This window comes from Pristiophorus japonicus, unplaced genomic scaffold (assembly GCF_044704955.1).
Source record: "Pristiophorus japonicus isolate sPriJap1 unplaced genomic scaffold, sPriJap1.hap1 HAP1_SCAFFOLD_71, whole genome shotgun sequence".
NCBI lineage: Eukaryota > Metazoa > Chordata > Chondrichthyes > Pristiophoridae > Pristiophorus > Pristiophorus japonicus.
Genome location: NW_027254624.1, coordinates 3,182,788 through 3,207,721, shown reverse-complemented (window position 1 = coordinate 3,207,721; position 24,934 = coordinate 3,182,788). Strand labels below are relative to the sequence as shown.

The 24,934-nt window shown below is 44.5% G+C and overlaps 1 long non-coding RNA gene across 1 annotated transcript; it reads left to right on the top strand.

Annotated features, from left to right (window-relative positions):
• The first annotated feature begins 10,667 nt into the window (after nt 1-10,667).
• LOC139256318 (uncharacterized) lies at nt 10,668-24,317 on the top strand. Its single transcript, XR_011592163.1, has 3 exons — nt 10,668-10,753; nt 13,171-13,259; nt 23,708-24,317. It is a non-coding gene; the product is annotated as an uncharacterized lncRNA (long non-coding RNA).
• The last annotated feature ends 617 nt before the right edge of the window (nt 24,318-24,934 follow it).

The window sequence follows — 24,934 nt, the reverse complement described above, 5'->3', positions numbered from 1 at the left end:
ACGCGGTACCTTTAACCACCGAAGTAGATGGTCAACTGGCGGCCTTTGGACATTTTAAAACCGAGATCCAACGGGTTTTAGGCAATGCCCCTACTAATTGGGGTAAAATTACTACAACCAAACAGCAAAAAGGGGAAGGAGCCTCAGAGTATGGGGAACGATTGTTCCCGATATATCAAGAATGCTCTGGAGAGGGAAACCCAGGCCGCGGTGACCGAACATTTATTCAGGCATTCAAGGACGGACTATCCGCTGCACACCAGACCATTATAAAAATAGGAGTAATTGTAACCCAGGATTATGATGAACTGGTCGAGTGGGCTAGTGGCGTCCAGGGAGGGGGCGATGAAAAATCTCAGACAAAGATAAAGCAGGAAAAGGTATCTGCCACGGGAGCAGGAGGAGAGCAGGAAAGGGGGACTTGACATAATTGTGGAAAACCGGGCTATTTTGCCAGGGAATGCAAAGGGAAAGGCAGTGAAAAGCAATGTATGTATTGTGGTAAGAAAGGGCACCTGGAAGCGACATGCTATGGTAAAAATGAATGTCCTAAAAAGGCAAGGAACCTGTCACAACAGGAAAACCAGCAGTGGCAGGCGTACAAAGCCACCCTGTGATGTCCGGCGGCCCCTGTACAAAGTAAAAAGAAGGAAAGGATATATGTGTCTGAACGAGTATGTGGCCGACAGTGTGAGATGCTCGTGGACACGGGAGCCTCAATATCCATCACCAATATTCACCTTCCCGTCACCGACAAAAAGGCTCTGATAAACGGAATAGATGGACGGCCCACACTGGCAACCTGAGCAGCACCCAATTGGTGGAAATTGATAACTTATATATACCCATGAGATTTTACGCATGCAAGAATCGTGAGGGAACAATATTGGGGAATGATGTATTGAGGGAATTTAAGGCCCTGATTGATTGCGGCAAGGGGAAACTGACATGTCTAAAGGCGGATGGCAGTAAGGGAGATATAGGACAAATAGCCCACCATGTGGAAAGTATAGGTGTAGCTACAGCCACAAAAACTGACTGGCTTATCGGGACTGGAGGGTATGGAGGCATATGTGCCTCTGTGCCCGGGGTCTGGGCACAGACAAAATTGTATACTGGAAAGTCGAAGATGGATCCTATTAAATTCCCTGGACCACCTCATAAACCACATCGACAATACCCTATAAGACCTGAAGCTAGAACAGCGTTTGTAGAAATAGTAAAAGGGCTAGTGGAAAAGGGTTTCTTAAAAGAAACAGTTAGCACCACTAACTCTCCAACATGGCAGGTAGGGAAACCAGAATGGAGTTATAAACTCACTATCGATAAAATAACCTTAACAAGGTCACGCCCAAATTACACCCGATAGTGGCCAGTCACTCCACAATCCTTAATGGATTATACCATGAACATAAGATCTTTACAGTCCTAGACATAGCCAATTGGTTTTGGGCCTTTCCACTCGACCCAGAATCACAAGAAAAATTTCCCTTCAAGGTGGAGGATAAACAATATTCTTGGGCCCGATTACCACAAGGATTCCATAATAGTCCTGCCATATTCCATCGAGTCATGAGGGATGTACTAAAACAAATAGAGGTACCGGCAGGAAATAGTATTTTACAATATGTCGACGACATATTAATAGCCTCAGAAACCAAGGAAGGACATCAGGCAACCCTATACTTAGTATTAAGGGCTCTGGAAACGGCGGGCCTTAAGGTTAACCCCAAAAAGGCCCAGGTAGGGAAATCCCAGGTCCTGTACCTAGGGTACTGCCTCTCAAAGGGGCTGAAAGAAATGCCCTCGGATATGAAAAAGGCTGTCAAGGACAAGCCTCGACCAGTAAAGGTAAGGGGGGTGAGGAAGGTACTGGGCCTCTTTAATTACAGCCGGAGCTTTATCCCTGATTTTGCAGAAATTGCTGAGCCAATACAAAGATTAGTGAAAGGGGGGAAACCGGCCCTAGACCTTATAGAGTGGGGTCCTGAACAAGAACAGGCGTATAGTAAACTCAAGTCAGAACTAGTCTCCGCACCTGTATTGGGACAGCTTGACATGAGTAAAGATTTCCACATCCACTGTGACAATGAAGGTGGGTTCTATATGGCCGTGGTCATCCAAGATCACGGGCATAAAAGGAGACCTATAGCCTACTACTGTACCAGCAAAAGCCCGATGGTAACTGGGTTATCCAGATGTATAGCCACCATAGATTGCGCAGCTTGGGCGGTAGAAATAAGCGAGCCTGTGGTGATGACTGGAACCATCATTCTCCACACTAAACACACATTGGTAGAAATGTTAAACACAGGAAAACTGAGAACCATATCTAATATGAGACGGGCAAAGTGGGAAGCAGTCCTCTTAACACCCAACAAAGTGGTAACCATAATTAGTAATGTAGGAAACAACCCCGCAGAAGGTATGATGGGTGAAGGGGAACACCAATTTTGTGAAGAGGTATGTGAGGATATGGAAGAGGATAGAATAAAAGACGCCCCCCTTCAAACCGCAGAACAAACTTTGTTTGTGGGCGGCTCACGAAAATACGTAGAGTGACTACCTCGTACCGGATGGGCCGTAGTTAACCAGGATCTAGAGACAGTTGAATAAGTGGCAGAACTGGTAGCCCTCACCCGGGCACTGGAATTATCGGAAAATAAGATTGTTAATATCTATACGGACAGTAGATATGCATTCGGGGTAGTACACGATTATATGACAGCATGGGGGAGAAGGGGTTTTATCACAACTAGCGGACATTCCATAAAGCATCAGCTGAGAATAGAAGCTCATTTAGCAGCCAGTAATAAACCAAAACAGGTAGCGGTTATTAAAATTAAAGCCCTCAGGAGGGAGCCGGACCGAACCAGTCCAGATTGGCTGAGTCACCAGGGAAATAAAGCTGTAGACGTAGCAGCACAGAAGGCATTAGAACAAGAAGCGTGTGAGGAAGCCTCAGTCAGTGCCGCTGGGGTCCGAGACGAACATTTAAGTATTGAGAAACGACCCCAGGACATTTCTGAGGAGGAAATAAGTATGTGGACAAAGCAGGGCGCAACGCAAGGGAAGGATAACGTTTGGAGACGAAACGACAAGGTAACGGCGCCTGAATGCATACAGAGTTGCATCATGGCCTGTCTCATTCAGGACGAGAGGCCATGACCGGGAGACTTGGAAGAGATTCGTGGTGGAAAGGGATGGGGAGAGATATCGCCAAATATTGCCATCGAGGCGTTACGTGTACACAATATAATCCAGGCAGGCCCATTTAAATTAAAATGGGACACCAGCCCCGTTCACGGGGGCCATGGGAACACGTACAAATTGATTTCACAGGTCTTTTGCCCCCATCCCATGGAAAAAGTTATTGCCTCGTGATTATAAATCAATTTACCAGGTTGGTGGAAGCTTTTCCCACACGTGATTGCACTGCCTCACAGTGGCAAGGATATTCTGACCATGGTACCCACTTCACCGGAAAAAAATTGTAAAAAATATATGCCAGCTTATGGGATTAAAGCAATAATTCCACATCCCCTACCACCCGCAGAGTTCTGGGATGGTAGAGCGCATGAACCATACCCATTCGGGATAGGACGCACCATAGATGAATTACGTAACCTAGAGAGGGTAGTGGAACAGATAGTTAACGACAGTGCTGAAGCAATAGAGGGCATAACGGCTGAAATGGTAGCTATACGCACAATGGTACTCCAGAACCGAATGGCCATGGATACTAGCACAAAGTGTGGGCACATGTGCCTTAATTGGAGCTGAATGTTGCACTTACATTCCCGATAATTCAGAAAACATAACCAACCTCGCTGAACACATAAGAAGGGAGGTAAATAAGTTATCCACGACAGCAGGAGGATCTAGCTGGTTTGACTGTCTGTTAGGGGCATCCTGTGGTCCTATCTTATGCATGGAGTAAATATGCATAATTACTCTGGTAATTATTCTGGTTGTAATAATAATTACTTGCTGTCTGATTATCGGGTGTTTTAATATCTGCTGTAAAGTTATGATGGCTCGACTGATGCCAGTAGCAAGTGTAATCGCCGAAGAAGAAGCACACCTGATGGAAATACTTGAAGACACACAAGGATGAAGAAACAGATCACGATGACACCGACCACTATCTTTGAAGGGTAGCCTAGAGCTACAGGCAAGGTGGACATACGGAACATCAGGAAAGTAACATAACCCAAAGGACGAATATATGACACCATGCTACTATCATTGTGGTCATCTGGATTTCGTGAACATCCTCAAGGACCAAAAGGGGGAATATTGTTGGAGCGGATCTTTGGACATATACTTGACTAGTATACGGGATCAAACATTTGTTTTTATATTCCGCTTTAATGAATTTTGTAAGGGACAATACTGATGCTTTATATAAGAAAAAACACAGTTAGACTTCAAGGTATGCTGGCCTTGAGTTATGGAGATAGGAAAGTGAGATAATGAACGACTGGAGAGATAAGTGGGGGCCTGTTTGTCCATACCGGTGCCAAAAAGCCTGCATTTGTTTATAATGCCCTGTCACAATGCGAGGATGGATTATATCAAGAGCTCAGCCTTGGATAGTAATTGTATGAAAAGCTTTGTAAACCTTGTAATGCGATGATAAGACTGAAGGACTAGTGTTAAAGCATGTGATGTAAAGTGACCTAATTTGTAAGATAAAAGAACCTCACTGGAGATATCAAATTGAGAAGCTGGTTCAGAGAGAGGAGTGTCTAACACTTCTCCCAAAGCTTTGTCTCCGATTTAATAAACCTCTCTTTATATATTATACAGTCTCGGAAATATTATTCCACAGCATGTCTGTGGGAAAATATTTCATACATCAGTGTGACTGGAAAAGCACACACACATCCGAGTGAGAGTGTTCCAGTGCACTGACTGTGGAAAGAGCTTCAATCAATTACACAGCTGAAAAAATATTGCACCATTCACAGCGGGGAGAAACTACACGTGTTCTGTGTGTGGACAAAACTTCAACTGATCATCCAAACTGGAGAGACACAAGGACACCTGCATCATGGAGAAACCGTGGGAATGTGGAGACTGTGAAAAGGGATTCAGTTCCCCGTCTGATCTAGAAATTCATTGTCACAGTCACACCGAAGAGTGGCTGTTCACCTGCTCTGTGTGTGGGCAGGGGTTCACTCAGTCATCCAACCTGATGAAACTCCAGTGAGTTCACACTGGGGAAGTGTGTGGAGGGATTCACTCAGTCATCTGAATTGCGTGTTCACAAGTGACTGCCCGGGTTATGTTCCACTGTTATTACTGCTGTTAATCGCATCCTGACTGAATCGTGTTCATTCTGTCAGTTGGGATTTGTTTCTGCTGATATTACAACCCCGAAAACTGGGATGGAGTTTAATATTTTGATATTTCAAATAATACAATGTGTCGATATTTAAAATATCCATGATAAGAGGAGACTAATTGATGTCCTGTTATATTTTGGTCCTTTTCTCCTTTCTATCTCTAGATTGTTTCAGTTCTCATGCCTTTGGTTACTCTCAGGGAGAAGTCCCAGTTCCTTATACCTTCCAGAGTGGCTCTCTTTGCCTTGGTGTCCAGAGTAGGGATAGCTATCATGCCTGGGATCATTAAACACAAAACACAGGCTGTTAATCCCTATCAGCTACAGGACTTAGCGCGTTCCTGGCAGCATCTCTCTCACTTTCGATGTGTGAATAGAGAATCGTGCAAATCTGGTATCGATTTAAATTTGAATCCATTCAGTGAATGTATTTGAAGAAAAATGTACAAGTAAACCCATCACATCAAGTAATTGGCAAAGGTTTACAATCAACAAGATGAACAAGTAAAAATATCACGGCCCAGTAACCCAGCTCTATATTCACAGGAGAATGTCTGTTATCTAAGTCCTCGAATGTCAGTTGGTGAGATGAGAGACTGAATCACTTTCCACATTCTGCTGGTAAACGGCCTCTCCCTAATGTCTTTCCACCCAACGTGCATCTGCATCCATTCCCACTGTCCCCACATTTACAGTGTTGAGTCAGCTGGGCACACGAGTCTCACAGGCTAGACGATTGGTTGAAGGTGCATCCACACACAGAACATGTGTCCTATTTCTCCCCGCTGTGATTGGTGTTTTTCCAAAGGCTGATGATAGGGTGATCCTGATCAATCCGGTGAATCTCTCAAATCTTGCCGTGATGTTTGCTTTCAGTTTCCCAGCTGTAGACCCTCACCTTCTGATACCCTGCAAATGGCGGTTACAAGCGTTGTTATTTTAAGTACAGGATAGACATTTCCACTGTTGTAGGCATCAGAGTCGAGTCCAGTCCTGCCCTCAAATTACAACCACACACTTCCCAGTGAGGTAATTTCCCAGTTGTGGTCATTGGAACGGCATCAAGAACATGGGCACTGACTAATTTTTAATCATATTTAGCCCAGTGGCAGTGAGGACAATTATAACCCCTGAACTGCTGCCTTGGCTGAGATCAACTAACAGCACAGATCAAGGAACGAATTTGGGAACTTCCCAGTCAGTATTGCAGAGTGTTCTAAAATTTGGGGGATGGGGGAGGGTTAGAAATAATATTTTGAAACACATTTTACTCCAGCTTTAAAGGAAACCTTCGTCACATTGCACAATTCTGAAGTCTTTCTAAATTCAAGTCCAATGGATCATTAAAAAGAGTGTGACATTTTAGAAAGGCGCAAGTCACTGAAATCGACAGCTTTTCAATCACTGCACAGTACAGAAGGGAGCGACTGTTAATGGGAGCTCGGTTCGTGAAGTCCCCCGACACTCCGAGATAAACTACACTGTTCCTTTAAGTATAAATAGGCAGTGAAAAGGGAGTCCGGGTCCCTTTAAATATCTTCTCCATTCCCCCAGGTTTGGAGGAGCAAACGCGTGCGGTCTCCTTATATCCTCACATAGCAAGCACCGCCGGTGGGCTCCCGCAAGGTCCTAAAGGCCAACATTTTTAACGCATCTGGTTAGGCACAACAACTGAAAAGTGCACACACAAAGTCTTTGATATATATGCGTGTGTGTGAGCGTGTGTGTAAACAAAACACATCATTCTTAATGTTTGACAGTGAATTCCACAGAGATAAGCTATTGTCTTCGCCAGTTATTTTCCAGCATTTTATTTGCTCTTATTTACAATGTAATTGCAGAGTGTTCAATCCCTTTACCATTTATTGATGACGTATTGTCTTGTGTGATCTTGATTCGAAAGTGATGTCACACTGACCATGCCGTTACCAAGGTGACCACTTGTCCGCAGTATACTGTGGGAGAGGGGATTAAATCTCACCGAGGGTAATAAGCAGCCTCCCACCAGTCTCTGCACTTTATTGCCCAGTGATTACCTCGCCATCGCACAGAAGGTCCTGAGATTTACCTCCAGTGTGGATGACTTATGTAAGTGATGTTAAACATTAAATTGTCGGTTAAAGAGGAGTTGGGTGAGGAGGGTTTGAGAGAAATGCGGTGATAGAGGAGTTGGGGTGAGGGGTTGGGGAGTTGGGTTGAAAGAGTAGTTGGGGAGGGGGAGGTGGAGAGTTGGGGTGAAGAAGGTGTATGAGTGAGTGGGATTTACAGCCCCTTAATTGCCTTTGTTGAACTATGATGGGGTTTATTTTTCCTTTAAAATGTTTTGTATTGTGTGTTTCACTGAAGTTAGACGTGGGGTTGCAGTTCCTTGCAGGCACTGGACTATTTCTGGTGAATTAATGTGGGAAGTGTTAATTGGGAAGAGATTTGAGTGGGATCATTCTGTGCTGAATGCGTGGCTGGGCGGCGGGTTTACCCTCAGTCCCAGTGATGAGGTATTGTTGACACCAAATCCAGGGACCACATACATTGTGCCTCCAAATCCAGGGACAACTTACTTTGAGTCATCAAATCCAGGGACCCCTTACACTGAGGCAACAAATACAGGGACCAGTTACAATGCGACATCAAATCCATGATAAATTACATCGTGACAGCAAATTGAGGGATTACTAATACCGTGACAACAAATCCAGAGACTAATAACACTGAGGCACCAAATCCTTGGACCACTTACACTGAGACTATAGAATTACATCAGATATATGGGACAGAAATGGGCCATTCGGACTAACCAGTCTGTGCCGGTGTTCATGCTCTGCTCGGTAATTTTAGAGCCTCAGTATGGGGAATGGCCATGCCACTGAAAGCAGCTCTAGTTAGAGGGGAAAGGTGGGTAATGAATGAAGATATGATGGTGGAATCAGACGGTGACTGTGAGGCCTGGTGACAGATTATTGTCAGAAGCCCTTTTCAAGCAGGCTGATGATTAAATGTAACCAGCACAACAAATGTATCCTTCTGTTATTGTCCCAAAATCCCCAAATCTAATGTCACTAATTGATTTTTCTGTGAGAAATGTAGAGATGTAAAAGAAGGGAGGAAATGAGGCTTGGGCAGAAACGAGGGTTCCTTGAATTAACACATTGTGAGGCTGTTTTGTGACTCGTCTGTGAGAGGTTAAAAACATGAAATGGAAAAAGGCAAGTTCAGTGACACTTATATTGCCAATAGTGCTTTCTACGCTAATCACTATATCCTAAGCCGAATATCATATTGACTATCCCAATCACTAATCCCAATGCTAACACATAACCACAAACCACATACACTAACCACTGAACCTACATCTAAACCCAGCCCCTAATCAATGCTAAGAACATGAAAAATAGGAGCAGAAGTCGGCCATCTAGCCCCTTGAGCCCGCTCTGCCATTCAATAATATCATGACTGATCTGATCTTGGCCTCAATTCTAATTCCCTGCCCTCTCCACATAACGCTTGCCTTCCCTATCTTTCAAAAATCAGTCCATCTGCAACTTAAATATATTCAATGACCCAGCGGCCGTTGCTCTCTGGGGTAGAGAATTTCAAAGATTCACGACTCTCTGAGAGAAGAAACTCATCCTCATTTCCGTTTTAAATGGGCGACACCTCATGCTCAGACTATGCCACCTAGTTCTCGATTCCCCCCACAAGAGGCAACAGAGATCAGTGGGGAAGCTAAAGACCCGATAAAGGAAGTGTTTAAACAATTATTTTGATGCAAAAGATTTCTGCAACGTATTAGTAACAAGTAATTATAATCAACTAACCCATCAAAATTAGCAAAGACAATTACAAAGACCAGAACATTTCAAAGGTGATCACATGCATTACGTGTGGAGATCTATTAACCGCATTCAAAAATCGTTAAACAATATGGAAAATAAGAGAGTTCCAGTCTTAAGCAAGATAGTTCTTTCAAGGAACATCAAATGAGTGTAAAGTTATACACGCCGGTTCAGTGTATGACATCCACAAGCCGTATACTCAAACGAAACAAGCTTGGGATTTGATGTGGCAAAAGGTGAACTGTGTGAGAAGTGAAATAATCTAGAGTAAGAAAAGGCCCAAAATGAAACGGAAGGGAACATGAATTAGTCTCCCGTGCAGCGGCACGGTCCCGGCCTGGATGACCATCAGCAGGTCGGGGCCATCAGAGGGAGCAGTGTGCGGCGGTGGCATTCCATTGTAGGATGGTGACGGCTGCAACGTCACGTCGCTAATTGCAGTGTGGGCAGGCACAGCAGGAGGGGCGAAGGAGCAGCAAGAGATTATAGAAGGACGTGACCGGGGCCCAGGAGAGGCATGAGACTGGGGCCCAGAAGGGGCAAGGGCCTAGGGGCAGCACGGGCCAGCCCAAACTGGTATATGTGTGCTCAGTCCGTGCAGCACAGCTGGTCTCCAGTCGTCTGGGGTAATCCTTGCCACTGGACCAAGACCGAGCTCTGTCAAGCCAGTGTGGTGCCTCGTGTGCAACGGCCACCGCACGTTAAAACAATTCAAGCACAGACAGCTTCCACCCTTCAAAATGTAGCTCGGGATCTGCAATATTAGGTCCTTCATTAAAACACCTGTGACCTTAGTCTTTTTTGGTGTGGAAAGAAATCATCCTCGCTTCAAGGCCTGTGATGATGATGATGGTTATGGAGAAATGAAATATTGGACACAGGGTGTTTGAAACAATCCTGAGACAGAACATTACTGTCCAGCTCAGGGACAGGGTTATACAGAGCAGCAGGAACAATGACTGAGGGCCAGAATGAACATGTTCAGTGCCCAATGGGGGCCCAGTAAATCCTGTCCCAGTCACTGAGGTGGTCTTGGGTATTTACCCAGCATTCCCCGCGATGGAGAATGTGCCGAGCCCAGACTACAGGGGCCCAGTGCGCAGGCGCGGGACCTGGCTGTATTTGGAGCATGCGCGGTGCGTGTAATGGCGGAGCGGCTGTGGTGAAATGTGTTCCGCCAAACAGCTCCTACTCCGCGGGGCGGAGGGGAGTAAAGGACCAGCGGGGAGCCGGGGAGGCTTCAGAAACACCTGGTGCCCGCCGGAAGCCCGGAATAATAACCGGAATATCGGCGGCTGCAGCCTCGAGGCTTTCTCCCGGTCACAGGCCCCGGGTAACGGCGGCCATCTTTGTACAGGAAGGCAGGGTCAGTCCTCTGCCATCTTGGTTCAGTGAGCAGCAAAGCGCATGCGCGGCCATCTTGGTAAAGTAGGAGCTGAGTTATTTTATTCTCACACCTCGGATTTCTCTCATTGATCTGATCTCCAAAGTGTATCGCCCCAACCTGCTCAACCTGTCCTCATCAGAGAATCCCCTCCTCGCCGGAATCAACCTCTGAACAGCCTCCAGTGTAAGTATATCCTTCCTTAAACACACAGTATTCCAGGTGTGGTCCCACCAATACCCTGGTCACTTGGAGCAGGACTTCTCTGCTTTTTATTCTATCCCCCTGACAATAAAGGCCAACATTACATTTACCTTCCTGACTACTTCCTGAACCTGCATACTAACTTTTTGTGTTTTATGCACAAACACCCTCAGGTCTCTCTGTCCTGCGTAGCACTTTGCAATTTTTCTCCATTTAAATTATAATTTGCTTTTCTATTATTTCTGCCAACGTGGATAACCTCACATTTTCCCATATTATACTCCATGTGACAAATTTTTGCCCACTCATTTACCCTGTCTATATCCCTTTGCAATTTTTTTTTGTCCTCAATTTGCTTTCCCACCCATCTTTGTATCATCAGCAAACTTAGCTATATTACACTTGGTTCTTTTATCCAAGTCATTAATATAGATTTTAAATAGTTGAGGACCTAGCACCGATTCCTGCGGCACCCCACTAGTCACCATTTGCCAACCAGAAAATGACCCATTTATCCCGACTCTCTGTTTTCTGTTAGTTAGCCTATCCTCTATCCATGCTAATATACTGCTCCCAACCCAGTGAGCTTTTATCTTGTGCAGTAACCTTTTATGTCCCACCTTATCAAATGCCTTCTGGGAATCTAAATACACCACATCCACTGGTTCCGCCTTATCCATCCTACTCATTATATCCTCAAAGAACTCCAGCAAATTTGTCAAACGTGATTTACCTTTCGTAAAGCCATACTGACTCTGCTTGATTGAATCAAGCTTTTCCAAATGTCTCACTACTGCTTCCTTAATAATGGTCTCCAGCACTTTCCCAATGACAGATGTTACGCTAACTGGTCTTTAGTTTCCTGCTTTTTGTCTGCCTCCTTTTTTAAATATAGGCATTACATTTTCGGTTTTCCAATCTGTTGGGACCGCCCCAGAATCCAGGGAATTTTGGTAGATTACAACTAATGTGTCCACTATCTCTGCAGCCACTTCTCTTAAGATCCTACGATGTAAACCATCAGGGCAAGGTGACTTGTCTGACTTTAGTCCCATTATTTTACCGAGTACTACTTCATTATGAATCGTTATTGTATTAAGTTCTTCCCTCACTATAGCCCCTTGATTATCCACTTTGGTATTACTCTCAGTGACTGAGTGTTCTACTGTAATTAAACTAATCTTGGACTGTTTCTGTCAGATATTAACTCCGGCACGGTCCCAGCAAACACTCCCACTCCCTCGTCCCTCTGATGTTTCTGCAGAATTGCTTTGTGAAGATGGGCTCATGGAGAGAAACACCCTGCACGGAATGATCCCAAATTGAGCATCTCCAAGGGACAAAGCTTGCAGCTTTAATCATTCTCTGTCCTTTCCCCCCAGGCCCAGTTCCTTTGCTCAGATTCTGATAAAAGTAAAGTGGGAAAAGTGCAATTTGATTTTTACAGATTGAATTATTGCAGAGAGCTGCGCATGCGCGATTCAGCCCCACCCTCTGTGTCATTCCCAGTGAGCAGAATAGCACATGTGCCCTCCCCTCCCCCAGCCCTGCCTGTGATCGCCATTCACTCAGCGAGTAGAAGAAGATGGTTTAAAACAGCCAGGAATGGAGGCACCGCGGCCCCAGGATAAGGCAGCGAGCAGCAGCCTCCTTACAGCAGCGCAGCACTTTGGGAGTTTGTCCGCAGATGGGCTCAGAGATCGGCATTGAGTCCGGGGGGAGTTCAGGGGGAGTCGGGGGCTGTGTGTAAGAAGCAGAGTGGACCAAGAATCAGTGTCAGTGCGTGGTGTGAGTGGGGGAAGGGAGAGGCCATTCTCGGGCTGTGTGTGGACAGTGTGTGACCAGGGTAAGGGAGACAGAATGGGCAGAATCTGCTGTTTACAATCTGCTGCTCTCTCTCTCCAAACCAGGAGTGAACGTTCCTGGTTTAGTTCCCTCGGGGGCTGTGTGTAAGGGGCAGAGTGGATCAGGAACTAGTTCCGGAACATGGTGTGAGTGGGGGAAGGGAAAGGCCATTCTCGGGCTGCGTGTGGACATTGCAAGGTAACAGAGAAAGTAAACCACCTCGCTCTTTCAAATCATTGCTGCTTTCTTTCCCCAAATCAGTCGTGAATGTTCCTGATTCATTTCAAATCTCACCGTGTCTGTAGTTCTTGGGCAGTGAGCAGTGGAAACACACCTGTCAGTGAGGATGTGGGGAGTTTCGCAAAGTGCATCTATTGCAGGCACCAGGAGAGGAGTGTGGGAGAAGATATTTTAAAGACCAATTATATTGTTTCGGTGAGCTGAGTTCTCCAGAACCATGTTGCTGGTGGTTGAGAGATACATTGTCGCTCCCTCATATTCTCCCCCGCATCCATCTGTTAGAACTAATAATGTTCTCGTATTATTATTCTCAGAGCAAAATTCTTCAACCAGCCAGAACAAATGTGAGCTTTCCTCCACCCGGAACACAAGGAACAGTGCAGGCAGCTCCTTCTCACACACAGTAAATAGATGATCACTCACAGAGCGCAGAGACTCAGAACTGGCCTCAATCCTATTGTCACAAACAGCAGAAGCTGTCAGTCCCACAGTGATCCGAAGTGGCAGAGTTACATTGTAAATCTTACAGCCACATGGAGCAGTAGAATCACATGCTGTTTCACCATTGAAACAGATCACACTGACAGGTACATTAATCACACACACTCAGTTGCCAGAAACTGGCAGGTAGAGAATAAAAGACAATCATCTATCAGAAAAAATGTCCAATGGAATGTATAAACCACACTCGCATATCAGAAGCTGATGGTTACAGAGCAAAAGCCATATTCATGTTTCAGAATCTGACGGATTCAGTATTTAAACCCCCCGAACATACCAGAAGATGACAGGTGCAGAATAAAACCCACATTCCCGTAGCATAGACTGACAGATACACACACCCACATATATGAAAGTGACAGTAACAGAATAAAATTCCCACTTGCATACCAGAGAGTGACAGGTAAAGTGTAAATCCCATGTGCACACGTCGGAAAACTGAAAGGCAGTAAGTAAAATTGTTACTTGCATCTCAGAAACTGATCGGGGCAGAGTAAAAGCCACACACACACATCAGAAAAAATTACACAGAGAAGGCAAAATCTTTATTCACATATCAGAGAAAAACAGGTTAAAATTAAAATTAATTCTCACGTTCTCACACTAGAGACGAGCTGATACATAGTAAATTCCACACTCACATAGCAGGAACTGACAGGTACTGTCTAAAACACAATCAAGTAGCAGGAACAAATAGGTACAGTCGAACATAGCAGAAACTGAGAAGCACAGATTATACCTGAACACACAACAAAACCTGACAGTTACAGAAAAATACACACACTTGAATATCAGAGACTGAGTGATACGGTATAAAACCCACACTCACATATGAGCGACTGAGTGATACAGTATAAAACCCACACTCACATATCAGAGGCTGACATATTACAATCCATATTCCCATAACACAAATTGACATGCAGTGACATGCCCAGACTCACGTTCCAGTAATTGACAGGTACAGGGTAAAGATCTCTCTTTCATTCCAGAAACTGACAGGGACAAAGGAAAGCCCACTCACAATTAAGCAGAAACTGGCAGTTATAGAGTGAGGCCCACAATCACATGTCAGAACGTGACAGGTACAGAATAAAACCCAGATTCCCATAACAGAAATGGAGAGATACAGAGAAAGGACCACACTCATAGCAGAGACAGATAGATATAGAGTAAAACTCAGACTCATTTACCAGAGACCGACAGATTCAGCATAAACACTCACCTCCATAACACAAATTGACAGTTAGAAAGAAAAACGAATACTCGATCAGGAATTGGTGGTACACAGTAAAACAATACTAACATACTGGAGAATGACGGGTATGGAGTAGAGCTCACATTCACATAACAGATGGATAGATACAGCACAAAATACACATCACACACCAAGAATGGAAAGAAACATAGAAAATAGGTGCAGGAGCAGGCCATTTGGCCCTTCGAGCCTGCACCGCCATTCAATATAATCATGGTTGATCATGCAACTTCAATACCCCACTCCCGCTTTCTCTCCCTATCCCTTGATCCCCTTAGCCCTCAGGGCCACATCTAACTCCCTCTTGAATATATCCAACGAACTGGACTCCACAACTTTCTGTGATAGAGAATTGCACAGGTTTACCACTTTCTGGGTGAAAAAGTTTCTCCTCATTTCAGTCCGACATGACTTACCCCTTATCCTTAGACTGTGACCCCTGGTTCTGGACTTTCCCAACATCAGGAACATTCTTCCTGCATCTAACCTGTCCAGTCCTGTCATCATTTTATATGTTTCTATGAGATCCCCTCTCATTCTTCTAAATTCCAGTGAGTGTAAGCCTAGCCGATCCAGTCTTTCTTCATATGTCAGTCCTGCCATGCCGGAAATTAGTCTGGTGAACCTTCACTGCACTCCCTCAATAGCAAGCACGTCCTTGCTCAGATTAAGAGACCAAAACTGCACATCATACTCAACGTGTGGTCTCACCAAGGCCCTGCACAACTGCAGTAACACCTCCCTGCTCCTACACTCAAATCCTCTCGCTATGAAGGCCAGCATGCCAGTTGCTTTCTTTACTGCCTGCTGGACCTGCATGCCTACCTTCAGTGACTGATGTACCATGACACCCAGGTATCTTTGAACCTCCCCTTTTACTAATCTGTCACCATTCAGGTAATAATCTGCCTTCCTGTTTTTGCCACCAAAGTGAATAACCTCACATTTATCCACATTTTCCTTCATCTGCCATGCAATTGCCCACTCACCTAACCTGTCCAATTCACCCTGCAGCCTCTTCGCATCCTCCTCACAGCTCACACTGCCACCCAGCTTCGTGTCATCTGCAAACTTGGAGATATTACTTTCAATTCCATCGTCTGAATCATTAATATATATTGTAAATAGCTGGGGTCCCAGCACTGAACCTTGTGGCACCCCACTAGTCACTGCCTGCCATTCTGAAAAGGATCTGTTTATTCTCACTCTTTGCGTCCTGTCTGCCAACCAGTTCTGCCTCCACGTCAGTACATTACCCCCAATACCATGTGCTTTAATTTTGCACACTAATCTCTGGTGTGGGATCTTGTCAAAAGCCTTTTGAAATTCCAAATACACCAAATCCACTGGTTCTCCCTTATCCACTCTACTAGTTACATCCTCAAAAACCTCTAGAAGATTTGTCAAGCATGATTTCCCTTTCATAAATCCATGCTGACTTGGACCGATCCTGTCACTGCTTTCCAAATGCTCTGCTATTACATCTTTAATAATTGATTCCAGCATTTTCCCCACCACTGATGTCAGACTAACCGGTCTATAATTCCCTGTTTTCTCTCTCCCTCCTTTTTTAAAAAGTGGGGTTACATTAGCTACCCTCCAATCCATAGTAACTGATCCAGAGTCCATGGAATTTTGAAAAATGACCACCAGTGCATCCATTATTTCTAGGGCCACTTCTTTAACTACTCTGGGATGCAGACTGTCAGACCCTGGGGATTTATTGCCCTTCAATCCCATCAGTTTCCCTACAAGCTTTTCCTGACTAATAAGGATTTCCCTCAGTTCCTCCTTCCCGCTAGACCCTCGGTCCCCTAGTATTTTTGGGAGGTTATTCGTGTCTTCCTTACTGAAGACAGAACCAAAGTATTTGTTCAGTTGGTCTGCCATTTCCTTGTTCCCCATTATGAATTCGCCTGATTCTGACTGCAAGGGGCCGACATTAGACTTCATCAATCTTTTTCTCTTCACATATCTATAGAAGCTTTTGCAGTCAGTTTTTATGTTCCCTGCAAGCTTACTCTCATATTCTATTTTCCCCCTCCTAATTACACCCTTATTCCTCCTCTGCTGAATTCTTAAATTTCTCCCAGTCCTTAGGTTTGCTGCTTTTTCAGGCCAATTTCTATGCCTCTTCCTTGGATTTAACACTGTCCCTAATTTCCCTTGTTAGCCATGGTTGAGCCACCGTTCCAGTTTTATTTTTTACGCCAGACAGGGATATACAATAGTTGTAATTCATCCAAGTGATCTTTAAATATCTGCCATTGCCTATCCACCGTCAACCCTTTAAGTATCATTCGCCAGTTTATCCTATCCAAATCACGTCTCATACCATCGAAGTTTCCTTTAAGTTCAGGACCCTAGTCTCTGAGTTAACTGGGTTGCTCTCCATCTTAATGACGAATTCTGCCATATTATGGTCACTCTTCCCCAAGGAGCCATGCAAGACCAGATTGCTAATTAATCCTCTCTCGTTACACAAAACCCAGTCTAGGATGGCCTGCTCTCTCATAGGTTCCTCGACATATTGGTCTAGAAAACCATCCCTTATACACTCTAGGAAATTTTCCACCACAGTATTGCTACAAGTTTGGTTAGCCCAATCAATATGTAGGTTAAAGTCACCCATGATAACTGCTGTACCCTTATTCCACGTGTCCTTAATTTCCATCCCCAACCTCCCTACTACTGTTTGGTGCTCTGTACACAACACCAACTAACGTTTTCTGCCCTTCGATGTTTCGCAGCTCTACCCATATAGATTACACATCATCCCAGCTAATGACCTTCCTTACTATTGCATTAACCTCCTCTTTAACAATGAACGCTACCCCACCTCCTTTTCCTTTCTGGCTATTCTTCCTGATTATTGAATACTCCTGGATGTTATATTCCCAGCTTTGGTTACTCTGAAGCCATGTCTCTGTAATCCCAATTACATTATATCCGTTAACAGCTATCTGCGCAGTTAATTCATCCACCTTATTACAAATGCTTCTCGCTTTGAGACTCAGATCCTTCAGGCTTGTTTTTTTAACCCTCTTTGTCCTTTTAGAATTATGTTGTAATGTGGCCCTTTTTGATACAGAATGAAACCCACAGGCAATGACCAGAAATTGACATGTACAGGATAAAATCCACCTCTCGTATCAGAAACTAACATAGAGTAAAACCCTCATTCACATACCAGAGGTAGACAGATAGAGTCAAATCCACACTTCCATACCAGACACCCACTATATAAGAAAATAAGAACATTAGAAATAGGAGCAGGAGTAGGCCATAGGGCCCCTCGAATGTGCTCTGCCATTTAATACAATCATGTCTGATCCGATCATGGACTCAGCTTCACTTCCCTGCCCGTTCCCCTAACCCCTTATTCCCTTATCGGTTAAGACACTGTCTATCTCTGTCTTAAATATATTCAATGTCCCAGCTTACACAGCTCTCTGAGGCAGCAAATTTCACAGGTTTACAACCCTCAGAGAAAAAATTCCTCCTCCTCTCAGTTTTAAAATGGGGGGGCCCTTATTCTAAGATTATGCCCCCTAGTTCTAGTCTCCCATATCAGTGAAAACATCCTCTCTGCGCCTACGTTTTCAAGCCCCCTCATAATCTTATACGTTTCGATAATTCATCTCTCATCCATTCTTCTGAATTCAATGAGTAGAGGCCCAACCTCCTCAACATTTTCTCATAAGTCAACCCCTCATCTCTGGAATCAACCAACTGAATCTTCTCTCAACTTCCTCAAAGCAAGTATATCCTTTCATGAATATGGAAACCAAAACTGCACGCAGTATTCCAGGTGTGGCCTGACCAATACCCTGTGTAACTGTAGCAAGACCTCCCTGCTTTTATACTCCAGCCCCTTTGCAATAAAGGCCAAGATTGCATTGGTCTTCCTGATCACGTGCTGTACCTGCATTCTAACCTTTTGTGTTTCATGCACAAGTACCCCCAAGTCCCGTTGGACTGCAGCACTTTGCAATCTTTCTCCATTCAAATAATAACTTGTTCTTTGATTTTTTTTCTGCCATCGTGCATCACTTCACACTTTCCAACATTATACTCCATCTGCCAAATTATTGCCCACTTACTGAGCCTATCTGTGTCCTTTTGCAGATTTTTTGTGTCCTCCTCACACATTGCTTTTGCTCCCATCTTTGTATCGTCAGAAAACTTGGCTACATTACATAGAATCATAGAAAATAGGTGCAGGAGTAGGCCATTCGGCCCTTAAAGCCTGCACCACCATTCAATGAGTTCATGTCTGAACATGCTACTTCAGTACCCCATTCCTGCTTTCTCGACATACCCCCTGATTCCCTTCGTAGTAAAGACTTCATCTAACTCCTTTTTGAATATATTTTGTGAACTGGCCTCAATAACTTTCTGTGGGAGAGAATTCCACAGGTTCACCACTCTCTGGGTGAAGAAGTTTCTCCTCATCTCGTTCCTAAATGGCTTACCCCTTATCCTTAGACTGTGACCCCTGGTTCTGGACTTCCCCAACATTGGGAACATTCTTCCTGAATCTAACCTGTCTGAACCCATCAGAATTTTAAACATTTCTATGAGGTCCCCTCTCATTCTTCTGAACGCCAGTGAATACAAGCCCAGTTGATCCAATCTTTCTTGATAGGTCAGTCCCGCCATCCCGGGAATCAGTCTGGTGAACCTTCGCTGCACTCCCTCAATAGCAAGAATGTCCTTCCTCAAGTTAGGAGACCAAAACTGTACAAAATACTCCAGGTGTGGCCTCACCAAGGCACTGTACAATTGTAGCAACACCTCCCTGCCCTTGTACTCAAATCTCCTCGCTATGAAGGCCAACATGCCATTTGCTTTCTTAACCGCCTGCTGCACCTGCATGCAAACCTTCATTGACTGATGTACCATGACACCCAGGTCTCCTTGCACCTCCACTTTTCCTAAACTGTCACCATTCAGATAATAGTCTGTCTCTCTGTTTTTACCACCAAAGTGGATAATCTCACATTTATCCACATTATACTTCATCTGCCATGCATTTGCCCACACACCTAACCTATCCAAGTCACTCTGCAGCCTCAAAGCATCCTCCTCGCAGCTCACACTGCCACCCAACTTAGTGTCATCCGCAAATTTGGAGATACTACATTTAATCCCCTCGTCTAAATCATTAATGTACAGTGTAAACAGCTGGGGCCCCAGCGCAGAACCTTGCGGTACCCCACTAGTCACTGCCTGCCACTCCGAAAAGTACCCATTTACTCCTAATATTTACTTCCTGTCTGACAACCAGTTCTCAATCCATGTCAGCACACTACCCCCAATCCCATGTGCTTTAACTTTGCACATTAATCTCTTGTGTGCGACCTTGTCGAAAGCCTTCTGAAAGTCCAAATATACCACCTCAACTGGTTCTCCCTTGTCCACTCTACTGGAAACATCCTCAAAAAATTCCACAAGATTTGTCAAGCATTATTTCCCTTTCACAAATCGATGCTGACTTGGACCTATCATGTCACCTCTTTCCAAATGCGCTGCTATGACATCCTTAATAATTGATTCCATCATTTTACCCAATACTGAGGTCAGGCTAACCTGTCTATAATTCCCTGTTTTCTCCCTCCCTCCTTTTTTAAAAAGTGGGGTTACATTGGCTACCCTCCATTCGATAGGAACTGATCCAGAGTCTATGGAATGTTGGAAAATAACTGTCAATGCATCCGCTATTTCCAGGGCCACCTCCTTAAGTACTCTGGGATGCAGTCAATCAGGCCCTGGGGATTTATCGGCCTTCAATCCCATCAATTTTTCTAACACAATTTCCCGACTAATAAGGCTTTCCCTCAGTTCCTCCTTCTTACTAGACCCTCTGACCCCTTTTATATCCGGAAGGATGTTTGTGTCCTCCTTCATGAATACCGAACCAAGTACTTGTTCAATTGGTCTGCCATTTCTTTGTACTCTGTTATGACTTCCCCTGATTCTGACTGCAGGGGACCTACGTTTGGCTTTATTAACCTTTTTCTCTTTCCATATCTATCGAAACTTTTGCAGTAGTCTTAATGTTCCCTGCAAGCTTCTTCTCGTACTCCATTTTCCCTGCCCTAATCAAACCCTTTGACCCTCCTCTGCTGAGTTCTAAATTTCTCCCAGTCCCCAGGTTCACTGCTATTTGTGGCCAATTTGTTTGCAACTTCCTTGGCTTTAATACTATCCTGATTTCCCTTGATAGCCACGGTTGAGCCACCTTCCCTTTTGTTATTTTTACGCCAGATAGGAATGTACAATTGTTGTAGTTCATCCATGCGGTCTCTAAATGTCTGCCATTGCCCATCCACAGTCAACCCTTAAGTATCATTCGCCAATTTATCCTAGTCAGTTCACGCCTCATACCTTCAAAGTTACCCTTCTTTAAGTTCTGGACCATGGTCTCTGAATTAACGGTTGCATTCTCCATCCTAATGCAGAATTCCACCAAGGGGCCTCGCACAACGAGATTGCTAATTAATCCTCTCTCATTACTCAACACCCAGTCTAACATGGCCTCCCCCCTAGTTGGCTCCTCGACATATTGGTCTAGAAAACCATCCCTTATGCACTCCAGGAAATCCTCCTCCACCGTATTGCTTCCAGTTTGGTTAGCCCAATCTATATGCATATTATAGTCACCCATTATAACTGCTGCACCTTTATTGCACGCACCCCTAATTTCCTGTTTGATGCCCTCCCCAACATCACTACTACAGTTTGGAGGTCTGTACACAACTCCCACTTACGTTTTTTGCCCTTTAGTGTTCTGCAGCCCTACCCATATAGATTCCACATCATCCAAGCAAATGTCCTTCCTAACTATTGCATTAATCTCCTCTTTAACCAGCAATGCTACCCCACCTCCTTTTCCTTTTATTCTATCCTTCCTGAATTGTTGCATACCCATGGATGTTGAGTTCCCAGCCCTGATCATCCTGGAGCCACGTCTCCGGAATCCCAATCACATCATATCTGTTAACATCTATTTGCACAGTTAATTCATCCACCTTATTACGCATACTCCCTGCATTAAGACACAAAGCCTTCAGGCTTGTTTTTTTAACACACTTTGTCCTTTTAGAATTTTGCTGTACAGTGGCCCCTCGGTCCCTTCTTCCAAGTCGTTAATATAGATTGTAAATAGTTGGGGTCCCAGCACTGATACCTGCGGCACCCCACACATTACTGATTTCCAACCCGAGAATGAACCATTTACCCAGACTCTCTGTTGTCTGTTAGTTAGCCAATCCTCTATCCATGCTAATATATTACCCCCAGCCCCGTGAACTTTTATCTTGTGCAGAAACCTTTTATGTGGCACCTTGCAAATGCCTTCTGGAAGTCCAAATACACCACACCCACTTTATCCACCCTGGCCCATGATGTGAATTGGAACATAATTCATCGAAAGCACCTCTGACAGTGTTGAGGAGAAACTGACCGACCAAATGTGAAAAATGAATTCCTGAAGGTTTGGTATTGTACAAGACAAAAATAGAAAGAATGCATTTCTTCCAAATGTCCAGGCCTGGTCTGAATGATGGATTAGTGATTTTGAGATGAGATAAAATTAGAACTTTCGCATACTGTTTAAAAATAGACTGATAATTGAGGACAAAAATATTTCTTTCAGAATTTTTTTCAACATGGTACAAGCAGAGAAGGAGTTTGATGACGTATGCCATTGCCTAATAGAGAACTGATTTAGTTGGCTACTATTGCATATTTTCTTCAAATTTTTTAAAGTTTGATTTGCTGTGAATTTCAAGTTCCAAGTTCCAAGTCCACCTGTTTTGAATAACACCAAAAATGAAAATAATCATTGCATTTAGGATAAGGGGTAGGCCATTTAGGACTGAGATGAGGAGAATCTTCTTCACTCAAGAGAGTTGTTAACCTGTGGAATTCCCTGCCGCAGAGAGTTGTTGAGGCCAGTTCACTGGATATATTCAAGAGGGAGTTAGATATGGCTCTTACGGTTAAGGGGATCAAGAGGTATGGAGAGATAGCAGGAAAGGGGTACCGAAGGAATGATCAGCCATGATATTGAATGGTGGTGCAGGCTCTAAGGGCCGAATGGCCTACTCCTGCACCTATTTTTCTATGTTTCTATGTTCGCTACATGCTCAAAGAATTCAAGCAAATTTGTCAAACTTAACTTTCCCGTCATAATTCCATGCTGACTCTGCCTGACCGAATTATGTTTTTCCAAATGTCGTGCTAATGCTTCTTTAAGAATGAACTCTTCAATATTTTCCCAACCACAGCTGTTAGGCTGACTGGTCGAAAGTTTCCTGCTTTTTGTCTGCCTCCTTTTTAACCGAGTGTGGCTCTCAGTCCCCGGGCAACACCGAGTGTGGCTCTCAGTCCCGGGCAACACCGAGTGTGGCTCTCAGTCCCCGGGCAACACCGAGTGTGGCTCTCGGTCCCCGGGCAACACCGAGTGTGGCTCTCAGTCCCCGGGCAACACCAAGTGTGGCTCTCAATCCCCGGGCAACACCGAGTGCGGCTCTCAGTCCCCGGGCAACACTGAGTGCGGCTCTCAGTCCCCGGGTAACACCGAGTGCGGCTCTTGGTCCCCGGGCAACACCGAGTGTGGCTCTCGGGGCCTGACTCAGAGCCACCGGACCCAGCACCTCCCCCACACCAGGAATACAACAACTTACATTTTTGCAGCAGGTCCAGCAATTCCCAGCCGCTCTGTATCACGTGGGCGCTGGATGTGGAAGTCACTCACTGGCCTCCTGTGTGGGTCTGTTTGTTACATCAGTTTGAGTTCGATGGAGAGGGGGAGAAGCTGCTGGGTTTCACCCCCAGTACTTCTGGGCCCAGTGGGACCAACAGTTTCCCATGTGGGCCTGTCGAGGGAGGTGGGTTCCCTTCCCCGAAGGACAGTACTGACCCAGATGTGTTTTTACAACAATCCAGCAGCTTTCATGGTCATTTTTTTCTCGTGCCGGCCCCATAAATGAACAGACTCATTAAGCTCAATTTCACAACCTGCCTTTGTGTTTTTGTGGGTTCTCTCTCACACTCACTTCTCCTGTTTGAAATTCACTTTACAGGATGTTAAAAGGGGAGGATTTGTAGACTGGAAGTTCAAACCAAACATCACCTCAAGATCTGACAGTCACTCGATACATCGGGACTGGAATATCATCAGCTTTTGACCATGGAAGCAGAAGGCACCGTTTACAGTGGGGAGAAATGGTACACATGCTCTGTGTGTGGCTTCAGCCAATCGTCCAAACTGGAGAGACACAAGTGCAGTCACACTGGGGAGAAACCCTGTAAATATGGGGATTGTGAGAAACGATTCAACTCCCCGTCCTTTTAATTCCTGGATTCTTTTACCTCAATCTGGTTCAGTAAAATTACTGAGTCGAATACCTCTTGTGCTTTGAACAAAGCAGTCTTTATTTTACCGGCCGGCAAGACTTATCAGAAAGAGGATATACATTCTCGATCGAGTGTACACACTCCCTATGGATAAGTGAAGTTACATCGTAAAGCGACAACAGTTATACATTCTCGGCAAAAGATAACAAGATAGGGCTAGAGTGACATCCTAGTTCAACCTATCTCTTTTGGTCCCTCTTTCCCTTTGTCCACTCATAAGCCGACCTAAGTATGGTCTGATTTTAAACAAAGACCTTCTGTTAATGTTTCAAGTTAATAACATGATTTAATAAGACCTTGAGGTTTTTCTGCAAGCTGTGGGTTTTGTTTCAATATGCGTTAGTGTTGTAACATTTCGCAGTCTCGAGTCCGAGATGTCATGGCTATTCAGCCATGAATTCTTTGTTAGCTTATACTGTCCCTATACAATTCCCATGTTCTCAACTTCAATGTCTCTATACATTTTAAACATTCACATTCCCCCCTTTTATCATTCCATGATAACACTTAGGATCATTCCAGGACTAAAATGTATAGGGAATGTGAACACACCTAATATCCAGAAAAGTTCCCATTTTGTGCATAAACATAAGACATGTAGCTTTCGTCTCTGTCTCCCCTCCCATGCGCCGAAACTGTCATATATCAACACTTTATACAGACTTTGGCATACAGACAGCTTCATCTTATGGCTCAGGATTCAGATAAATAGTCCAATTATTTTGCTGATTAAAAGAGTTCAGTTTTCCCGTCTCTCTTCTCAGGTCACCGTTGGAGTAGCTGGCTGTCTATCACTACGGGTAAAAGTTCAAACTGGTCCACGTTCCAATTTGGATGCCAACGGTCTTGTTCAGCTATGGAGAAGAGGAAGTCTGGAACTGAAACAGGAATTA